The sequence below is a fragment of the Nilaparvata lugens genome, chromosome 12 (assembly GCF_014356525.2).
Source record: "Nilaparvata lugens isolate BPH chromosome 12, ASM1435652v1, whole genome shotgun sequence".
In the NCBI taxonomy this organism is placed as follows: Eukaryota; Metazoa; Arthropoda; class Insecta; order Hemiptera; family Delphacidae; genus Nilaparvata; species Nilaparvata lugens.
Genome location: NC_052515.1, coordinates 5796770 through 5807241, shown reverse-complemented (window position 1 = coordinate 5807241; position 10472 = coordinate 5796770).

The following is a 10472-nucleotide window of genomic DNA, read 5'->3' as shown; positions in this document are numbered from 1 at the left end:
TTGAGCAATTTCATCATGAAAATGAATTACTCAGGTTCATAGTATCAATTAAAAATAGTAGATTATAAACAAATTTGATAAGAAATATGAACTTTACAGTTTATTATATCTCACAGAAATACCTTGGGATATTTACTTTACTTGGGATACACAACAAGTATTTCCATGAAGACTTATTTCAGAGTTTTGAGCTTAAGAAAAAAACCTTTTCCTACAGATACCTTGAAAAGTTACCATTTCTGCACTGATTGCAGGCCGCAAAGAATCACTTTTCCGCTCTAGTGCGCAAAGTGAGTACTTTGCGTACTCCAGATTTGCAGCATGACAACGCGAAATAGTTAGTAGGTTTATAGGGAGCACCAGTGCAGGAAAATCAAAATTAAGTTGGTAACACTGACTTTGGTATAGTGAGGTCCACGTTATAATGGCAGTGGAGAACAGTGTTGCCTATTTATTATTTGCCTTGATTAATTATATTTCTACATTGTCAAAAACAGATTTGGCTTCGTTGTGGAGCTAGAATAGGATAGTACTACCTGCTTTGTCGAATGATAGACAAGGATAGCAACATCAAAGTTTATCAAATACTGTCATTAAAACGTGGACCTCACTATAGTCATTTCAATTCTTACATAAGATAAACCCCCTTCTTCAAGCAGTCAATCATCAGAGAGTGGCTCAGTAGCTCAGTTAAGAGCGTACTGGACTGGTAAATGAAATAATGTCAAGGATGATGAGGTTGGCAGTTCGAATCCATTCACAATCTCTTTTTTTTTGGCTGAGAATTCTATACGGTACTTCAATGGAAATTATTCATGTAATTTTGAAAAAATAAATATTCAAAACTTTAAAAAATTAAACATTTAAATTAAAAAATATAAAAATTTGAAAATAAAAAAATATAAAAATTTGAAAATTGAAAAATGAAAACAAAAACTTTAAAAATAGGAAAATCAAGAAAATTAAAATTTGAAACAAAAATTTAAAAAATTGTAAATTTAAAGATTGGGAAATTTGAGAATTCACAAATTAAACATTTTTTTATTGAATTATTAGTTTTAAAATTAGTTAAATTTGTTATTGATTACAAGATCATACAGACAAACATTTGATTGATTTCAGGACATTCTACCAATTACTCACTTTTCTGCTCTAGTGCGCAAAGTGAGTACTCCAGATTGCATACTCCAGATTTGCAGCATGACAACGCAAAATAGTTAGTAGGTTATAGGGAGCACCAGTGCAGGAAAATCAAAATTAAGTTAGTAACACTGACTGTGGTATAGTGAAGTCCACGTTATAATGGCAGTGGAGAACAGCGTTGCCTATTTATTATGTGCCTTGATTAATTATATTTCCACATTGTTAAAAACAGATTTGGCCTCGTTGTGGAGCTAGAATAGGATAGTACTACCTGCTTTGTCAAATGATAAACAAGGATAGTAACATCAAAGTTTATCAAATACTGTCATTATAACGTGGACCTCACTATAGTCATTTCAATGCTTACATAAGATAAACCCCCTTCAAGCAGTCAATCATCAGAGAGTGGCTCAGCAGCCCAGTTAAGAGCGTACTGGACTGGTAAATGAAATATTGTCAAGGATGATGAGTTTGGCAGTTCGAATCCATTCACAGCCTCTCTACTTCAATGGAAATTATTCATGTAATTCTGAAAAAATAAATATTTAAAACTTTGAAAAATTAAACATTAAAAATACGAAAATTTGAAAATTGAAAAATTAAAACAAAAACTTTAAAAATAGGAAAATCAAGAAAATTAAAAATTTGAAACAAAAAATTGTAAATTTTAAAATTGAAAAAATTGTAAATTTAAAGATTGGGAAATTTTAGAATTCACAAATTAAACATTTTTTTATTGAATTTTAAAATTAGTTAAATTTGTTATGAATTACTAAATCATACAGACAAACATTTGATGGATTTCAGGACATTCTACCCATAATTACTCACTTTTCATATTTTATGGTAACTGTAAGAAACATTTAATGTGAAATACGTGTGCAAAGTTCCTTTGCTGCACTCAAGAAACCATTCCGCACTCGCCTACGGCTCGTGCGTAAACGTTTCTTTCGGTGTAGCAAACTGTCACTTCCCCCACTAGTTGCACAAATAACTATTATGACACTGTATTTATTGGAAAAGAGTGAAACCTAAATGAGAACATAATTAAATATAATTTAATATATTTAATTGTTTGCTTTGATTAATTATATTTCTACATTGTCAAAAACAGATTTGGCTTCGTTGTGGAGCTAGAATAGGATAGTGCTACCTGCTTTGTCGAATGATAGACAAGGATAGCAACATCAAAGTTTATCAAATACTGTCATTAAAACGTGGACCTCACTATAGTCATTTCAATACATAAGATAAACCCCTTCAAGCAGTCAATCATCAGAGAGTGGCTCAGTAGCTCAGTTAAGAGCGTACTGGACTGGTAAATGAAATAATGTCAAGGATGATGAGGTTGGCAGTTCGAATCCATTCACAATCTCTTTTTTTTTGGCTGAGAATTCTATACGGTACTTCAATGGAAATTATTCATGTAATTTTGAAAAAATAAATATTCAAAACTTTAAAAAATAAACATTTAAAATTAAAAAATATAAAAATTTGAAAATAAAAAAATATAAAAATTTGAAAATTGAAAAATGAAAACAAAAACTTTAAAAATAGGAAATCAAGAAAATTAAAAATTTGAAACAAAAATTTAAAAAATTGTAAATTTAAAGATTGGGAAATTTGAGAATTCACAAATTAAACATTTTTTATTGAATTATTAGTTTTAAAATTAGTTAAATTTGTTATTGATTACAAGATCATACAGACAAACATTTGATTGATTTCAGGACATTCTACCAATTACTCACTTTCATATTAATTTAATGGTAACTGTAGGAGAAATTTAATGTGATATACGTGTGCAAAGTTACTTTGCTGCACTCAAGAAACCATTCCTGTAAACGTTTCTTTCGGTGCAGCAAACTGTCACTTTGCGCACTAGTTGCACAAATAACTATTGTGACACTGTATTTATTGGAAAAGAGTGAAACCTAAATGAGAACATAGAATTTAGATTGTTTGTTTTCGAATAGTGTAAGTAATTTACTCTTTATTGTTCCACGTTTCATCATGTTGGTATGCTGAGAGTAAGTGAGTGAGATCCACTTAAAACTGTCAGCATTAGTTAAATGATCAGCATTAATTGTGTTGGTCATGATTTTATTTAGAACTCCAGTAAAACTTGATATTTCTTCAAAGTTCTCAAATTTTACTACACATTCTTAAAACTTTCAATAAATGGGCCAGAATTTTAATGAAAAACATCAGACATCACACTAGTACTTTGATGATGGAATTGTTGAAGTTGTTATTCAAGCGATTGTAAAGATTATCACGGTACTCTCCACATGACAGATTATAGTAATCGAATTACAATCAACAAATAATGTTTATGAGATTAAAATCAATTAAAAAATAATACCTAACTCAAATATTAAGCCTACAATCTTTCACATATATTATGTAAATAACTTTCTCATCATTATTATCAACCGTACTTTGCATTATAAATATTCTTAATAGCAATCAAGTTTTTGATATAAGTGTTGAATTTTTACATGAATGGTTACATAAATTTTACCTATCCATCTTTATTGAGACAATTCTCATTTCCAAGCAATTATAAAATGCGAATGTGTTTTCTGTATTGTGTTATACTACTCTGATATTGAATTAATATATATTATAGTATATAATAAAAATGTCAAAGCAATTGAGTTCATTGAAGAGGATTTTCAATTCCAAACTATTGCATTGTGAGAGAAGATTAAAATAACTTATGGAAATTGGAACGCATTACTTTAATCAATTGAATATCCTATCCATTCGTATAATAATCTGATAGTGATCGGGGATGGAAGATTGAAATAGAATTATTTGTTATTACACAATTTTTGATAAAATTGAATTGGATACATCCTAGTTAAAACTAGATATTTTTTGATGGGCCCCTTTCGAGTTCTCACTTTATATTCTATGTCCTGAATTAGAAAATAAATAGATTGTTCAAAGGAATTTCAACATCATAAGATATGTATTAAATTAAGGTCACTAAATTTATGAATCAGATACTAACTATAAAGATAAGTTTCATATTAAGGTACTTATTATTTCTAAAAGACTTAACTATAAAGGCATTACTTCTTCTTCATAATAAAACTTCAAAATTTGTAGACTTCCACCTGCAAAACCAAATTAATTATAAATTATAATCATGAAAGAATTAAATTGGAATAACAATCCTGTATCACTAGTAGCATAAAAATTTAGTCAATCTGGGAACTGGTAAATTTATAGGGATCAGCGGAAATCGTCTTGTTCTGATGGTTCTCGTGGTACATTGAGACTAATTTTAAACTGTTGCAATTTCTTTTGAACAACATCAATGCTTGGATGTTTCTTGACAAAAAGTCCAATCAATATAGACATGTGGAAGAGGGTTTGCTTGCAATGTATTATATCGTAGTTCTATTTTTTCTATATTTTTATGATTCATTAGAAGAAGTCCAGAACCAATTTTTTCCTTACTTGTAGTAAATACAGAGTGGTCCGAAAACCTCATATTTTCCAGTTATCAACTACTTCCGTCAAATTCAGTCATCCTACAGAAAGATTCGATCTCACATTTTTCTCAGATTATTGAATTTAGAATAAAATGAAATCATTTAGATTTTTACAATTTTTCAAAAATGGGTGAAATTTCAATGGAAATTAATTTTGATGAGTTCACAATACGGTGAGTTTTCAATAAACATTATTATCTCCCAATTGTCACCAATCAAATTTTCTTTTTCTTCTTCTTTGGCTGTGCCTCATCCCATTTAAATGGGGTCGGCATTCCTTCCTCTTAGTCTGCCTCTCCACAAAGCCCTATCCAATGCTTCCTCTCTCCTCCAACCACTTTCCCGCAAGTCAGTCGCTATTCTATCTCCCCACCTCATCTTAGGTCTACCTCGTCCTCTCACACCATCCAAAACCAAATTCTGTACTCTTCGTCCATCATAATCCTCCTCCCGTTGCTGTACATGCCCAAACCACCTCATACTTGTCTCCTGCATTTTCTTTCCCAGTGGTCCAACTTTCACAGTGCCTCTAATCAATTCATTTCTTATTTTATCTCTTCTTGTAACCCCACACATCCATCTCAACATTCTCATCTCAGTCACTTCCATCGTTCGTTCGTGTTTCTTTGAAATGGGCCATTTTTCTGTTCTATACAGCATAGCTGGCTTCACAACTGATCTATACACTTTTCCCTTCATTTGACAATGTCACCAATCAAATAAAATCACTCCGAGTGTAATACTGTGATTGTGATCAACTACCTGGGACGAGGTAAAGCGCTCTTTTTCATATTAATTTCCAGATAACAATACGGTACAGCTTGTATTTTGAAAAACACATTTTTGATAAACAGCTTTGAATATAGAAATTGGCCATTTTTTGTGTATGGAAATATGGGTTGAAGTAGGCATATAGCCTACACTCAAAATCAATTTTTTTCGCCACACTGCACAGAAAGCAGCTGTTTTCCAGTCCCTACGTAGATCTGAAAGACCTTGTTTGCAGACGACGTCAGAAAAGGGTTTCTTTTCCGGTCTAGGCCAGAAAGTTGTCTCTTTCCAGCCGCTCATGGAAGTAGTTAATAAGTCATCCGCTAGATCGGGCGAGTGTCCACTTTCATCATCAGCTGAAGTCGCCATGATTTCAGTTCCAGTTTCGAATCAAACTAATTCGCTTCGCAACCAGTTTTATTCAATTATTTATTGTTGATTAGTGCATTCCGAATTTTCAAAAATGCTTGAAGATGACTGTGGTAATTTCCAAGTGAAATTTTAAAAGAATCTGAAATCCTGACTGCAAATCTTCTACCACTAAAATCAAGAGATAGGTACGATAGCTTAACGAGTATTCTTTATTTTGTATTCTTTATTTATTTTGTCAGCAATACCTGTAGTGTGGCGAAAAATATCGTTCGCACCATGGGCAAAAATGTTTTTCCAGCTCTCAATCTTTTCTCAATCTTTGAAAACCGATTTCGAGCTGGAAGAATCTCATTTTCTGCTCTAGGTGCGAAATATACTATACTTTCCTTGCCCTATTACCATAGGTAAGGAAAGTATTGCTTTCCGAAAAAAATTAAGGTAGCCTACCCCAATTTCTAAATTTTATACGTTTCAAGGTCTCCTGAGTCCAAAAAACTGGTTTTTGGGTATTGGTCTGTATGTGTGTGTGTGTGGTGTGTGTGTGTGTGTGTGTGTGTGTGTATATGAGTGTATGTGCGTCTGTGTACACGATATCTCATCTCCCAATTAACGGAATGACTTGAAATTTAGAACTTAAGGTCCTTCCACTATAAGGATCCGACACGAACAATTTCGATCAAATGCAATTCAAGATGGCGGCTAAAATGGCGAAAATGTTGTCAAAAACAGGGTTTTTCGTGATTTTCTCGGAAACGGCTCCAACGATTTTGATCAAATTCATACCTAAAATAGTCATCGATAAGCTCTATCAACTGCCACAAGTATCATATCTGTAAAAATTTCAGGAGCTCCGCCTCATCAATGCAGATAGATTTCCAATTATCAGGCTTCAGATACAATTGAAACAAAACAAATCAAGTGGAGTAGATTGAGCATGAAAATCTCTACAATTAATGTTCAGTAACATTTTCACCTAAAATAAGCTTTAAATTCGAGAAAATGTGATTATTCAATTGCAAATTATTGTTGATTCTATTAAATCATTCACTATGAAGAGATAGCAGACCTCATGTGTGTCTCCAGCGTTATTGCCCTGTCACCAGCTGCTGGCTCAAATACTTGAATAGTAGACTTGAGATGCGCGGGAACACTGGCGTCAGGTGATCAATTTTCATAACGGCAAGGAAAGTTGTGTGAGTGCGCCACACCAGATTTTCATTTTTCAACCAGATTTGACTTATGAGACATTATTTTGAACCACCTTGACGAGCCGAGAAAAACGAGCTGTAGTCTTACGAGAAGATCCGATCATTGTGTCAATAGTTGTTATGAGTGTTTGAAATTTTGATGCTTGATGTGTCCTTATGCGCACTTCTCCACTAGGAAACACTGAAATTGAGAGCATCTAAAGGTCCGTTGTCCCTGGTGCGGCTGGAACAATAATAATTTTGTTGAATGATAGTCCTTGGACGATAAATCATAGAGCGACTGCTGTGCATTGTCTCCAATGGCGGTGTTGTCGCTGGTGTGGGTGTGGCTAACACCAAGGTCGTTGACTACAATCATATGGGTCTGCTTCTGGAGCAGTCATAATCTCAGCTGTTGACTATTTTTGATTGCCATTCATCTCACATCCTCTGATAGGATATAGAATCCTAGGATATGTAGTTTGAAGCCTTCTTCTTGAGGTCCTCATTGATCAAACAAGACACAAGCTTGAACTGAAGTTTGGAAAGTTTGAGAAAATATTTTCACATCAGCTTGCAAATGATGGTTCATTAATATTTCTCCTACAGTTAACCGAAAAAGTGCTCATTCCCGCATCAATTCTAGTACGCAAAATACCTTATTCCCACACCCAGTGCAGGAATATTGATTCCAGTGCAACATTGTTCTATTGTTGCAAAACTGAAGATTTCACACTCAACACTAAAGCTGCTGCAACAGTCGTTGAGAAATGTGTGTACTTGTGAAATTATACATCAAGTTAAAAAGAATTTGATGTTCTATAAACTTATTATCAGCATGGACTTTTTCTATCGATATTCAAAAAGTTTTAAGAGTAAAAATAGCGAGAAATTGAAGGAAAATGTTTCTTTTTCAAAAAATGTCACACCTTTAAGAGCGGATATATCGAAAAGTAAAAGAGATATGGTAAAAGTTGTGATATCAATATTGTGGGGAATTATGTAAGCCTTAATTTTGTAAGGAATAGTTATGATCGTAAGATGCATAGTTTTCGAGTTATATGCGAGAATCAAAAAATGGTACCTTTGAATCACCTCCACCCCCTTAGCACAACGGGTAGGGGTGGGGACTTTTGATATGTTTACCTTCCTACTACCCTAAACACAACTGCGGGTTCAAAATAAATTGTCTTCCAAACTTTCCCCTCTATAATCCTTAGTTGACTGGACTATATGCCTTTTATCAGAAACGCACCTGACTAACCAGTCTTATTTTAGAATCTAGTTATAAAACATATCATACCACACATTTAAAATAATTCGGCATAGAGAGGTAGTGTAGTAATTGTGAGAGAAACTATACAAAATACTGAGGAGAAGGAATAGCAAACAAATGAAATCCTTGCATCGGAGCGTATAAGAACACCTCAAAGATCAAAATTTCAAACACTAATAACTTTTGACACAATGCTCGGATCTCATCGTACTACTCTTCATTCTTCTCGGCTCGTCTTGGCGGTTCAAAATCATGCATCATATTTAAAATCATAAATAAAAGCTATTATCTGCTGTCCAGGACCAGTCCGCACGCATGATAAGATACAACCGTCCTTCCAAAAAATTAAACAAATCCACCTCACTTGGAAGAGCATTCAATAATCTAGGTAAACGGTTCAAGGAAGAGAAATTATATAATAATATTTGAAATACTATAGATCACAAAGGCATTGGTGGCATTGGTATGTAATATGTTATGGGTGTTGCCCCCTCAATGGCGGATTTCAATTCCAAGTACGACACTAGCGCATCTTGCATGTCGGTCTATGCATCTTTAAGGTCTTTGGGATATGTAGTTTGAAGCCTTCTTCTTGAGGTCCTCATTGATCAAACAAGACACATGCTTGAACTGAAGTTTGGAAAGTTTGAGAAAATATTTTCACATCAGCTTGCAAATGATGGTTCATTAATATTTCCTCCTACAGTTAACCGAAAAAGTGCTCATTCCCGCATCAATTCTAGTACGCAAAATACCTTATTCCCACACCCAGTGCAGGAATATTGATTCCAGTGCAACATTGTTCTATTGTTGCAAAACTGAAGATTTCACACTCAACACTAAAGCTGCTGCAACAGTCGTTGAGAAATGTGTGTACTTGTGAAATTATACATCAAGTTAAAAAGAATTTGATGTTCTATAAACTTATTATCAGCATGGACTTTTTCTATCGATATTCAAAAAGTTTTAAGAGTAAAAATAGCGAGAAATTGAAGGAAAATATGTCGTTTTCAAAAATGTCACACCTTTAAGAGCGGATATATCGAAAAGTAAAAGAGATATGGTAAAAGTTGTGATATCAATATTGTGGGGAATTATGTAAGCCTTAATTTTGTAAGGAATAGTTATGATCGTAAGATGCATAGTTTTCGAGTTATATGCGAGAATCAAAAAATGGTACCTTTGAATCACCTCCACCCCCTTAGCACAACGGGTAGGGGTGGGGACTTTTGATATGTTTACCTTCCTACTACCCTAAACACAACTGCGGGTTCAAAATAAATTGTCTTCCAAACTTTCCCCTCTATAATCCTTCGTTGACTGGACTATATGCCTTTTATCAGAAACCTGACTAACCAGTCTTATCTTAGAATCTAGTTATAAAACATATCATACCACACATTTAAAATAATTCGGCATAGAGAGGTAGTGTAGTAATTGTGAGAGAAACTATACAAAATACTGAGGAGAAGGAATAGCAAACAAATGAAATCCTTGCATCGGAGCGTATAAGAACACCTCAAAGATCAAAATTTCAAACACTAATAACTTTTGACACAATGCTCGGATCTCATCGTACATTCTTCTCGGCTCGTCTTGGCGGTTCAAAATCATGCATCATATTTAAAATCATAAATAAAAGCTATTATCTGCTGTCCAGGACCAGTCCGCACGCATGATAAGATACAACCGTCTTTCCGAAAAATTAAACATATCCACCTCACTTGGAAGAGCATTCAATAATCTAGGTAAACGGTTCAAGGAAGAGAAAAATTGGTTCAATGACCTACTATAATAATTGACTTTATATGAAAAAACAGATATCGTTATGGGTGAGATGTAGATAATTTGTGCCAGCAGGTCAGGAGCATCAGTTAAATTGTTAAGCAGCCTAGACAAGAACCTAACCTAGATCAATGAATGAGCGTCTCACGCTGAGAGGCTCTATATTGAAAATCCTGCTGAGCTCCCTGCTTGGGAATCCAAAAGGACACGGAGCATTGAGTCTTCTGTAGAGCATGAGTCTCAGGAATCACGGTACTGTATATAGAAGAAGACGGAAGGTTTCACGCGCATGTTTGTGCTAAATTTCCGGTGTAGGTAACGTCATTTTATATCTAATTATCTGTTTTTAACAAATAGGTTTCATAAATTGCCAATAGGTGTTGAAAACCTCGGTTGGTGGCGATGACGCAATCTAGATGGCTGGCCACTGCG